General features: G+C 46.4%; 1 protein-coding gene across 1 annotated transcript in view; it reads right to left on the bottom strand.

The window, feature by feature from the left end:
- The window catches only part of adamts18 (ADAM metallopeptidase with thrombospondin type 1 motif, 18), a 64,526-nt gene that overhangs the window by 46,343 nt on the left and 4,532 nt on the right, over nt 1–13,651 (bottom strand).

The following is a 13,651-nucleotide window of genomic DNA, read 5'->3' as shown; positions in this document are numbered from 1 at the left end:
CAGCACACACTCACACACTCAGACCTACGGACACTTTTTAAGTCAGTTTTTTATGTTTTTGGAGAGTGGGAGGAATCCGGAGCACCCGGAGGAAACCCATCCGGTCACAGGGAGAACACACCACACTCCTCACAGACAGTCACCCGGAGGAAACCCACACAGACACAGGGAGAACACACCACACTCCTCACAGACAGTCACCCGGAGGAAACCCACACAGACACAGGGAGAACACACCACACTCCTCACAGACAGTCACCCAGAGGAAACCCACGCAGACACAGGGAGAACACACCACACTCCTCACAGACAGTCACCCGGAGGAAACCCACGCAGACACAGGGAGAACACACCACACTCCTCACAGACAGTCACCCGGAGGAAACCCACGCAGACACAGGGAGAACACACCACACTCCTCACAGACAGTCACCCGGAGGAAACTCACGCAGACACAGGGAGAACACACCACACTCCTCACAGACAGTCAACCGGAGGAAACCCACACAGATACAGGGAGAACACACCACACTCCTCACAGACAGTCACCCAGAGGAAACCCACGCAGACACAGGGAGAACACACCACACTCCTCACAGACAGTCACCCGGAGGAAACCCACGCAGACACAGGGAGAACACACCACACTACTCACAGACAGTCACCCAGAGGAAACCCACGCAGACACAGGGAGAACACACCACACTCCTCACAGACAGTCACCCGGAGGAAACCCACGCAGACACAGGGAGAACACACCACACTACTCACAGACAGTCACCCGGAGGAAACCCACGCAGACACAGGGAGAACACACCACACTCCTCACAGACAGTCACCCGGAGGAAACTCACGCAGACACAGGGAGAACACAACACACTACTCACAGACAGTCACCCGGAGGAAACCCACGCAGACACAGGGAGAACACACCACACTCCTCACAGACAGTCAACCGGAGGAAACCCACACAGACACAGGGAGAACACACCACACTCTTCACAGACAGTCACCTGGAGGAAACCCACACAGACACAGGGAGAACACATCACACTCCTCACAGACAGTCACCCGGAGGAAACCCACACAGACACAGGGAGAACACACCACACTCCTCACAGACAGTCACCCGGAGGAAACCCACACAGACACAGGGAGAACACACCATACTCCTCACAGACAGTCACCTGGAGGAAACCCACGCAGACACAGGGAGAACACACCACACTCCTCACAGACAGTCACCCGGAGGAAACTCACGCAGACACAGGGAGAACACAACACACTACTCACAGACAGTCACCCGGAGGAAACCCACGCAGACACAGGGAGAACACACCACACTCCTCACAGACAGTCAACCGGAGGAAACCCACACAGACACAGGGAGAACACACCACACTCTTCACAGACAGTCACCTGGAGGAAACCCACACAGACACAGGGAGAACACATCACACTCCTCACAGACAGTCACCCGGAGGAAACCCACACAGACACAGGGAGAACACACCACACTCCTCACAGACAGTCACCCGGAGGAAACCCACACAGACACAGGGAGAACACACCATACTCCTCACAGACAGTCACCCTCACCCTCAGAGGAAAGCCTCGTGGTGGCTGAGCTCCACATCTCCAGGGAACACAGTTCCACAGTTCCACGGCCTAGTGCCATTGGGAGTGGGTTTTTCTCTTTCTCATTTAAAAAAATGTCATTTGCATTTCCACATGCTCCTAAGAGTTAAAGCTGGCACGTGCTCATTAAAGCACTTCTCTGAATGAAGAGTGAAGGATGGAGACGCAGTGGAGCAGAGCATCTGCAGCTGATCACGTTCACAGAGCTTCTCCCGCAACAAGAAACCATTAAAGCACTAAAGTGCTTTGTTGTGAGCTCTTATTTGAGCCTTTAACAGCTCTCTCTGACAAACACTGCGTAAACAAAAAGCACATTTGCAGAATTTCCCAGAGCTCAGAGCGAGTGTCCGGCTATTAGTGCGTCCTCTGAGTGTTATTAAACCCCTCAGATCAGTGGAAACATGTCCGTCAAGTGGATGAATTAATTTCATGGCTCTGAAAAGCAGTCAGTGCCAAAACTATGTAACGCTACACTCCAGCGTCAGTGGCTTTGACATGTCCTTATCTAACCTTCTATTGTCCTTTTTTTCTCATAATAAAAGCAAGCACACAGCATTAAAAATAAAAAATGAAATGGAAGGTTCATAAAAAACGCCAGACTTCAGGAATCCCAGTTAAAGGGTTTATGTGTTTATCAATTGGTAGAATGTCGTTTCTCTTCTGGGAAGGCTTTACTCTAAAGGCTGGAAACATTTCTGTGAAAATTAGATGGCTCTCAGCCACCTGAGGTCATGTACTGATATTGCATGATGAGTTCTGGATCACAATCGCCACTCCAACTCCTTCCAGAGGTTATGAACAGAGCTCCATCACTCCAGAGGACACAGTTGCATTACTCTGAAGTGCAACGTCGTGGGGTTTCTAGCTCAGGGGCATTGAATTACAACTCAGCGAGGCCCAATTGGTAAAATGTCCTCCCCGCAAAGCTCCAAACCTCGGGATCTGTACTTAGACTAATAGCAGTGCTTCACATTTTAACGCTATACTTTGGAAACCTGTAAGATCTAATGGATTAGAACCAGCCACAAGAAGAATAACAGCAATCTTCTCTGACCATCCGTCTTTAAACACTCACTTTACTGCATCAGCTTTCCTTATTCAGGAGAAAGACACACAGTCCTTGTGTCACGTCGCTCTGGCTCTGTGTAAGGCTGAGGCTCTGTTTACTCCAAAAACCAGATGCATGGTTTTAGCCGTTTTTGCTCTGTTCTCTTTGTTCTCCGTTTTTGTTTTCTTTGTTGTTCTCAGTGCTTTTATTTCTGTTTTGCTGCGTTTAACCTTGTCTTTGCGCTCTCACGTAGACGTGGGTTCAGCACCGTGATTGGACAGACTCAGACAAGGGGGCGGGGCTATTCTAAAGTCTCTGGACTTGACTTCAGAAGCGGAGCAGAATAAGGCTTGTTTTAAACTAGAAAAATGACTGGGTGTTGTTGTTGGAGGGCTCCAAATTAACGTGTTAAATACCCCCCAAAAAAGTGATTTTTATTCATATGTCCCTTTAAGGTACATAAATATTGAACTGGTGCGTCACTAATGATCAGTGTCTTAAAGTTTATCTCCTGTAGATCAGTGTCAGTAGTTAAGCCCAGCCCCAGTGTGAAGTCTAGTAATTCATACTGGTTCTCAGCAGTCTGTGCCAACCACTTCACTGTTCCTCATTAGTCTCTCAGCCAGGGAGACAAACACAATGTCCTCCTCTCTGACAGGAAGTGACTGGGGAAAAGGCTTTGCTGGCCCTCGGACTGGTAAAAAAGCTCCTTTGCTAACAGCCACTACATCACTGTCAGCGTGGAGACCACCAGGGACCGGCTCCCACAGATCTAACACGGCACCAGGGTCCGGGAGTTATGAGCAGGGCGACAGGAACATTTGTAACGACAAAGCAGCTCAGCGGAAACTAGCTTTGCTCTCATTAGTCCATGTGTCCCACCGAAAACGAGGACGGGGACAAATAGCCATCGCTCCACCTGCAAACCCCTCGAGAGGTTTCTATTCTGTGCTTTTCTTTATGATCCGTTATAACGACTTCCCTGGACACTGCAGTGGCTCCTGTCTGCTGTCAGATTCACTCCAAACAAATGCTATAGCACTCACTTTAGTAATACATCACACACACACTTCATCAGCCAACTCGTCTTATTGATTGAGTTGATTTTGATATGTAGTTTGTTCCCCTTCACCGTCAGAAGCAGAATTTTACAGATGGAGAGTTGGTGCTGGTCGTCTGCGCTGCGTGGCGTAGAGTGACGACTCTCTCTGGACGATCAGCGCTCTGCAAGGTTTACACGCCACGGTTTAGTCCCTACTCGACTTGCTCTGAACCACGAGAGAACAGCCACTAAACAAGAACCCGCTTCCAGAACCAGGACCTGATTCACCTGGTGGAGGACGAGAAAAGTAGAGCAGGGACCCGTTTGGACACATTGTGTACCTTCACTAACAGACTTGGCTATTGAGGTCAGTCTAAGCTGGGTTTATCTGGATGTTCTGGTTTGTTGTATCAGCTGTGGAGTAAGTTCTGGATGAGCTTTAGTATCTGTTATGAAGACAGTTGCAGTAATGGCTGGTGAAAAAAGCACAAGAGTCCTAATGCATCTGTGCAAACCTATATTTCCACAAACTGCTGAAGGAAAATGGGCCGAACGTCAGCGTGTCCAGTACTTCACAGGGTCTGACCAGGACCTGACAGCCCCCCCACCGCGCCCTCACAGCAGGAGGCAGCACCGTATAACTGGGCCTAAGTGGAATCCCACACGTTAACACATCAGCCTAAAGACCCAGCCCAGAGCTGAATAAACACAGCTGAAGAGCTGCAGACACACACACAAACGCACACACCATGCACACACTCTCACACCTCTGTCCACACCTCAACACTCTCTGAATGGCCAGGACCCAGGGATCAGCTGTGTCTATAAAACCCTGCAGCTCATCACTTAGTCATTTAGACCCCACTCTGTGACCCAATGAAATCAACACAGCATGTTTTCACCCACCATTAAAAAGCAATAACTTAGCAGCCAACTGTTCCGCTTACTCCAGTAGAGCTGAAAACACCTACTCCTTCTGATTCCCACTGGAGTATGAAGCTGATGTGGAGCCCCTAAAGTGACTTGGTGGTGGTGTTTAATGAGGTTTGGCCACGTAATTATATACTGAGGCCACAATATAATATATTCTGATCACAATAGAGTATATTTAGGAAATTAAATAATGTGTGTGTGTGAGGGTGTGGAAATATTCATGGTACCGGGCAGCACAGTGATGCAGCAGGTAGTGTCTCTGTCACAGCTCCAGGGACCAGGGTTTCCTCCGGGTGACTGTCTGTGAGGAGTGTGGTGTGTTCTCCCTGTGTCTGCGTGGGTTTCCTTCAGGTGACTGTCTGTGAGGAGCGTGGTATGTTCTCCCTGTGTCTGTGTGGGTTTCCTCCGGGTGACTGTCTGTGAGGAGTGTGGTGTGTTCTCCCTGTGTCTGCGTGGGTTTCCTTCAGGTGACTGTCTGTGAGGAGTGTGGTGTGTTCTCCCTGTGTCTGCGTGGGTTTCCTCCGGGTGACTGTCTGTGAGGAGTGTGGTGTGTTCTCCCTGTGTCTGTGTAGGTTTCCTTCAGGTGACTGTCTGTGAGGAGCGTGGTATGTTCTTCCTGTGTTTGCGTGGGTTTCCTTTGGGTGACTGTCTGTGAGGAGTGTGGTGTGTTCTCCCTGTGTCTGCGTGGGTTTCCTCCAGGTGACTGTCTGTGAGGAGGGTGGTGTGTTCTCAAAAGTGTTCATAGTTGTGAGTGTGTGTGTGAGTGTGTGTGTGTGTGTGTCTCCCTGTGAAGGACTGGCACCCCCTCCAGGGTGTGTCCCTGCTTTGTGCCCAGTGATTCCCACCGCTGCCCTGAACTGGATAAGGGTTACAGACAATGAATGAAAGAATATTCATGGTCTAAATATATTGTTTTGAGGCCATAACTTAATAAAAACCATATCACCATATCACCTTAGTGGGTCCTAGGCTAATTTTTTTAACCATGATTAAAGTTTATCAACAAAATGTGACAACAAAATCACATATCTCCACTCATCCGTTCATCCTTCTCCATCCAGTATTGGGAGAATATTTGCCCTTAATTCTTCTCATGAGAGCACGTTTATATTTTATTATATATAACCAGCCTCTGTGAGGTCAGTTAACAACTTCACGTTGTTTAAGGCAAGCGTGTGATGATCTACACGGGCAGTTAGCACCATGCTAATTGAAGGTCTACATCCTAACATTACTCACAGCTCCGGTGCAAAACTACAGACCCGAGCTCCAGACACCAAACAAGTCTCGACTGATCCGCTACATTTGGGTTAAAGAGGAGGAAAGTGTGTTAAATTGACTTTCCTCCAAACGATCGCTTTAAGGCTTTTTCACCCACATTCCAGAGCGCAGGGAGGCTGGATGACAGAAAGATGTCTGCTGATATTTTCAGCTGCTTCCCAAAGTGGATTCCTACATTGGATGGAACTGAACAGCTGTACTGACGTACTCTATTAAGGCTCAGACTCTTGAGTATAAGCTTAAGCGCTTATGAATTAAATCCATGGCCTTGAAATAGACCCAAACAGAGACGATGTAGAGATACTCAATCGTCCCATATGTGCAAACTCAGCGACTGCAAGTCGTGATTCACGCAGCATCTTTAAACACGGCTTTGTGATGATGCTCTGAGTCCCCAGAATTATGCTCTCTTTCCAAACAAGGGTGGTTTTCCTAATGAAACGTTGTGGAAGATCATTTGTCCATGTGCTCTCTTTATAGCATCTGCTTACTCAGTCTGAATGATGAGAGTAAAGGCTCATTTCTGCTTAAGGTTAAATCCGTATACAAATCCAGACAGGGCCTGAAAGCTTGTGATTTTGAAGCACAACCGAGAACCATGGAGGTGGTGTAGCCAACAGTTCCACCCTCACTCACTGGCAAACTCTGTGTATTCCCATGCTTGATGTGGGGGGCACCCGGCAGAGCAAACTACACCCTGGCTTCTGATGTCAGAAAGCACTGGGAACCACTTTCATGGCCAGTTTCTCTCACTGGTGATAGTGGGACAATCCTCCGTACACTTTGCAATATGTTTAAAGCAACACTACGTAGTATTTTTACATTTAAACTACAGTTGCTAAATTGTCCTCTCTCACTGCTACCCCAGGCTCAGCACTACAGAAATTGCACTATGTAACTATGTAAAAATACCAAATTTTACCTACTGTCTTAACACTACTTACCTTGTGTCCCGTTAACGGCCTCATACATAAACACCTCCTCCACCCATGCCACACTCATTGTTGTCAGAAACGAGTGACCTGAGCTGCGCCCTCTAGTGGAGCGTCTATGCCAATGTAAAGGACGTGTGGAAGAGTGTGTGCAGTGATGGTTTTTTCACTTGAATGAACTTAAAAGAAGGACAAAAAGAGCTTTTAAAGATTCACATTTTTCAATCAAAATAAATATTTTTATATAAATTCTGAGGAGCTTTCCTCTCCATGTGCTGCTCTGGAAACCGCTCTAATGTGTTTACGAAGCCCCAGTGTCTGTAAATGCGTAAAAAAACAAAGTGTCTCGGTATGGTACGCTAGGCTTACTCTCTCTCTGCTCACGGCAGAGAAACGCCATCTGGAGATTATTAGACAACGTTGAAAATCATGAACCGAGACAAGGATGTTAGTCTATTCCTGCTCAATAGGTGGGTGAAATGTACTTATATATTTAAGGTGGAACTGACTCTAAATTCAGGAAAGCGCTAACTGCATGAAAGTAAACACAGAGGGAAAGTGCTACAAAACTAAACAACTGGAGTTACACATGAGTCTCTGTGGGAATTGAAACAGTGAATAAAGCTTCAGTCACGTCGTCTTTCTCCTCAAACATACCGTTCCACCTTAAAAGACGTGCAGCTTCTGAACATAAACAAACCAGAGAGAACAGCGTTTCCCCACAGTAGTAGATGCTCCCTTTAAGAGAGAATGAGTGTAAACAGATACTAAGGAGTTGGAGGCCGAAAGTATTAACATGGTCCTAGACCTATGACAGTGAACCATGTTACCATTCCATCAGTCGCATTGTTCTTTTATGTTCTGCATCTGCATCTTCATCACATCTTTGTCTGTCTGACGTTCTGGTGTGTTCCCTGGGAGTGTCTGCGGTCACAGCCGCTTGTCTGCAGTGCATGCTGGGTGGAGAACGCCTGCTTTCACTGCGGTCGCTGTGCCCTGTACGACGGCGGAAATGCCCACCGTCACAAACACTAAAAACACAGCGCAGCTGCTCACCACATTGACATTTTGTTAGCTGCTCCTGCTTTCCCTGGACTTACAGTACATTTGCTCTGTGCTTGTTCAATGCCTGCTGTGGTAGTGTGCTTCCTTTTGAGTCTGCTGCTGTTCTGTGTATCAGTGATGGTAAGCCTTTTGGGTTCTTGAAAAGCTCTATGTCAATACCCTGCATTATTATTCATCATGAACTTCCATGCTGTATTTTTGATGATCCAAGGATTATCTGGTTAAGAAGGACTTAATATGTATCACTGATGAGATTGTTCTAGTTGTAGCTTTCATTCATCACCTCATCCACAACAACAGCAACAATCACTCATTCATCACAAAAACTATTTTTTGTTCCTTTTCAAATGTATCCCTCTGTGGTTTGCAATATTTGTCACTGACATTTCTAGCCTCATAGAGTAAATCCAGTGCAGAGGCTTTATAATTGACCCCGCCCCCTTGTCTGTGTCTGTCCAATCACAGCGCTGGACCCGTGTTTGTGTGAGGACGTGCAAAGATGTGGTTAAAAGCAGGAGAACAGACACAACGAGCGCAGAGAAATAAGAACACTGAGTAAAAACAGAGAAAATGAGAACGGAGAAGAAAGAGAACAGAGTGAAAACGACTAAACCCAGAGCTTCTGCTCCTCGCTCCTCACTGCTGTGCGCTCGGGGTCGGGGTGAACAGCGAGCGGCTCATTATCATTTAAAGGAACAGGTGCTGAAAGCGGGCGTTCTGAACAGGGGCTGTTTACACAGGGGGAGAACACTGCTGTGGGGCTCGTGGGGTTTGGACCAAAGCGGGTCACAGACGTTTCATTAAGAAACAGAACTGTGTTCACTTCTGGAAGAAAAAGTGTATATTTTTTTGACCCCTTTAAAGTTAGAAAAACACTTCTCTCAAAACACCAGTGTTTCTGAGATACAAGGTTTTGTTGCCACAGCATAAAGCTGATATGTTTGAACAGAGCTAACATCCACTAACGGGTCAATCCGAGGAATGCACAACCCAGCAGCATCCAAACGCCTGCAGGTAAATTAATTAATCAAATTAAACAAGGTCCTTGAGAGTGCATCCAAGGCTTTTTCTGGTGGACTGGAACAAGCCTCGGATACTCAGCTTCGCCCGGCCTGTTAAAACACGCTCCCCAGGCAGGATTGGCTGATTTAGAGTGAAGGTGGGACTGAACCTGTTACCTGAGGGACTGGAACAGTGACCTTGTGGAGACCTGAAAGCTCAGAGTTATCTGTTTTTAAACAGGGAAAGCTGCTCTGAACTGAACGACCCTAAAATCCCCAGCAGTTTGACCTTGAGGACATTGTTTGCCTTGTGCAACTCTTTTAACATTTCTATGAAGTTGAAAGAACAGCCCATCAAAACATTCTGATTTGACACACTTTACATGTTTACCCCCCACATGTAGTCAAACACACACGAGAGGTTTAGTTAGCGTAGCACTGGAGCTGTGAGGCTAATGGAGCTAAAAGTTAATAACACACCACAGATTAGTACTAGTCCATAGATCAGTGCCTCTTTAAGGGCTTGTACAAATGGCCTTTACAAACCTGACTCTGTCCAATCACAGCGCTGGGCCCACACTGAAGTGAGAGAACAAGAGATAGATAGATAGATAGATAGATAGATAGATAGATAGATAGGGCATCACGTTTGCTGTTGCTGCTTCTCCTACTTACTGAAGGGCAGAGCTGTGTTTTTGTGTTTTTTATGTGGAGATATCCTTAAAAACAGCGCTAGTCTGGGCAGGATGATTTTAAAGGACTGATGATGAAAACAGTCATTTAAAAATCGCCCATGTGCTACTGACGAGGCTTATAATCAGCGAATTCAACTACTTCAAGGTTCACCCACTTCCCAGATGTGCTAACAACGTGTATTATCTCTACAGAAAACAAGACAGGACACAGTGGAGCAGCAACACATGAACTTCAGGTAATCATGCTCAATGCCACATGCCGCTTAGAGCCCTAGCTTTGGGCTGTGTAGCAGTGAATCTGTGTTCTCTGGAGTGATCTTTGGAAAGAACTGGACCTGACTTCACTAATGCTCCCACATCATCAAATCCTCACAGCTATTAGAATTAGAATGACTTTATTCTGCACACAGAGGAAGTTGTTATCCACATTTAACCCACCATAGGCAATGAAACACATTTACAAACACACTAGTGAACACTAGGGGGCAGTGAGTACACACGCCCGGAGCGGTGGGCGGCCCTAGCCATGGCGCCCGGGGAACAGTTTGGGGGTTTAGTTGCCTTACTCAAGGGAATCAAACCGGCAACCTTCCGGTTACACGCCCAGTTCCCTGACCCTCAGGCCATGGCTGCCCCAGGATAGGTTCCAGCATCCACAGCCACAGAGGAAACAAACCCCTGGCAAATACCCTTGGACGAGCAGGTGTTCACAAACTTTTGGCCATCTACTGTGACCCTGATCAGACACCAAACACGTCTCATCTCACTGAGCACTTAGGGAAAAGCAGAGAGTTGGGAAATTTGATCCTCCACCAGCTATTAAAGAGGAATTGTTAAAGAGGAACCGCTCCACTCCTCCACCTCCCGGTTAGAGCTCAGAGCCTCGCGGCCAACTCCGACCCAGCTGTGTCCTCTTCTGAGCGCAGCACAGTAATTAAAAAAACTCTTCTTTAAATAATGAAGGATTTACAAAGCAAATCCTCCTGTTCCTGATTTTCAGGCTCCTGCCGCCTGCTCTCGATTTAACAACACAATCCCCCTCCATCTGCTTCTTCCACGCCTCTGTCTAACAGAAGGCAAGGAAAACGTTCCAGAGGCAAAAACAAGCCTCACTTTCCCATGGAACAACACACGCTTCCTTGACGTCTGATGTGAAGGAACCGTGTTGTGGAAAATGTAAATTACAGTGGCTTCCTTAACCCCAAATATGGACGATTTGTTGAGGCATGTTTGGGGTTTTTGAAGTTTGCTTCTTTAGTTTTGTACAGGAGCTATGAGTCAAATGATGGTTAGAAGTTACAGAAACCTTGTATCTCCAGTTTCATTGTCTGCTAACAATTAACCATAGGTCTTTGTTCACAACAGGGACATCTTTCATGACAATCAACATTAACCCGACTGCCTTATTCATGCGAGTGTCAGCTGACATAAATCAGAGTGACACTTGTTAATCTAAGCTTTCACAGATGTTTATGAAGGTTTAAAGGTTTGTCATAAAAGGCTTATAGACACTGACCTACAGTAGTGTTGCTGATTGCTGCTGATTGTTTCTAACTGTAGTTACACCGTTTGAAAATGCCAGTTCTCCTATTTTCCACCTTCAGCTGCCCATGAGATGTCATCACAGTGGACCAACCAATCTGCACAGCCACTCTGCCACAGGTTTTATGCGTAATGCCTGGAACAACCTTCCGACTCCTTCTAAGCTTGGGACCAATACTAGGAGTTGCCCAGACAGACTCTACCCCTCAATCCTAACTCCACGTATGGCTTTTTCCACTGCGTGGTACCTACACTATTTAACTCCTCTCTGTTTGGTCCATAGTACCTGCTTCTTCTTACACTACTACAGCTAACCCCAAAAATCCAGCATGGTGTTGTCTTAAAACCCCATCTCTAACAGAAACAGCGGGCTTTGGAAACCACAACAACAGCAGCGGTAACGTTAAGCGGTGTTTACTCATGGTGTATCGGCGTGTTGTTGTTGTTTGGGACTGAACACAGCTCCGTCATCAGTTCAGACAGATCAGTAGAGTTTGTTCCTTCCTTGTTGCAGCGTCCAGCTCTCGCTGGATTCTTTCATCGGTCACCGATCCAAGGAGCGTTTGAACCTCTTCAAAAGACCACGGCGTCATTTTACGAGCTGCCGTCGTGAGTCGGATAAAAACAAATGTGATCTCTGCTGCAGCTGGATAGTGGAGTAGAGTAGGTACCATGCAGAGGAAAAGTACAACTTTAATCATTGCACAGGAGCGCAACTAAATGGTGCTTTCTTAAATTCATCCGTAGCAGTGAACACACACACGCACTAGTGATGAACAAACACCAGGCGCGACAGGCAGCCACTTCAGCATCTGGGAAGCAATTGGGAAAAGCTGTGGATGCTGAAGAATAAGAAGCACTGTTTCTTCACTCCCCTTTCTCCTATTTTCCTGCGATGCCTTAGGATCAAACTACAGTAGCAAGGTTTCAATCCCAAACTCACCTCTCAGGCCTTTAAGCCGTGGCTGTTAACTATAAACACAGACTGAAATATGTTAACACAATTAAAACTCTACAAACAGGGATTCTGAAGCATTTTGTCTGTGTCCTACTGTGTAAACAGGGTAAGAAAAGTGAAGTGGCATAAGCTTCCGTTAGCAGCTCAAACAGTTTCTCCTCGTAGCTCCAGTTCGAAACACCCGGCCGTTATTCCCAACCTTCCAGAGCTCAAGGGGCAGCAGAGGATCAAGGAGAATGAATGGCTCCTCATTTGTTCTTAATCCAAAGCTTCTCGTCAAGCAAAGACGACAAGGAGGGGTTAAACTCGGCTGTGACACGTTTTTCTTATTTCTTTTCTTCTTGTTCTGAGCTGACAAAAGACAGTGAGAGAAGGGAAAAGAAAGACAGAGGAAGGGAGACTGAGAGAGAGAGAGAGAGTCCTCCTTTTTTTCCAGGGCATAATTTTTCTCTTCTTTTCTTCTTCGACTTGAAGCACATGTGAAAAGACACTCGAAGCTGTTTTATAAGAAATATAAAAGTTCTAGCTCTTTTCTCCAGGTCGGTCTTGAAAAGAGAAAAGAGGAAGAAAAGGGAGACTGTCTCTAAAGGAGACACGGTGATAATAGTTGTTGATAGGCCGTGGTAGTTGTTGGTTGAGGATGGGTTTGTTTGAAGCAGGGAGTGGGGGCACAGATCAAAGGGTCTTCGCACTCCATTCAAATGCAATTGCTTCCAAATCACATTGAGCTGTTGCACAGTTTTAAAAGAATGGGTCAGTGGCGTTGTATTGTGGAGAAGCTAGCGCTAATGAAAGGGACAATGTGGAGATTAGCGCTGCCAGCCAAGCGGCTGGAGCTTCACTCCGGCTTTAATTGCAGCGAACAACAGAGGGACGGAGAAACAGGGCAAACACAGGACAAAAGAGCCACAAGCAGAAGAGGAGGAGAAGAAGAGCTACAATCCTCTCACCAGCCTCCAGCTACAGCTTCACCTCAGGCCCAAAAGAAAACAAAAGCCTCCATGAGATCTTCTTTAGAGCTTCAGCTCCTGCCTGACGAGGTTCTCCAGACAGAACCATGTATCGATTATCTTCAAACGTACATTCAGGCCAACGAAAAGTCTTCATTCCCCCAATTATTACTCAGGCAAAACAAGCGCTATAATTCATACTGGATTATGATGATTAATATCTGGCTGAAAATTCATACTGGATTAACACACTGCAGATTCATACCAAACAACAATCACTCATCGGTTATTACTGTCAGACTGTAAACACTTCACAAACCCAGCAGATTCATACTGGATTACTCCACAGTTATTTGTATCAGACTGACAACTCATACTGGATTAGCATCTGGCTAAAAGCAGTCCACACACTTCAGATTCATTCTGGACTCAAATCACTCTTAACACTGTTATTACTGTCAGACTGTAAACAACACAGGCACTGCATATTCATACTGGAGTAAAACAGCATCACTCCATATTATTAGACTGGAAGATTCATACTGCATCAGTGTCAGACAGTAAAA

Source organism: Hoplias malabaricus, chromosome X2 (genome assembly GCF_029633855.1).
Source record: "Hoplias malabaricus isolate fHopMal1 chromosome X2, fHopMal1.hap1, whole genome shotgun sequence".
In the NCBI taxonomy this organism is placed as follows: Eukaryota; Metazoa; Chordata; class Actinopteri; order Characiformes; family Erythrinidae; genus Hoplias; species Hoplias malabaricus.
The sequence above is the reverse complement of the archived record's forward strand: the minus strand, read 5'-3'. Positions and strand labels throughout refer to the sequence as shown.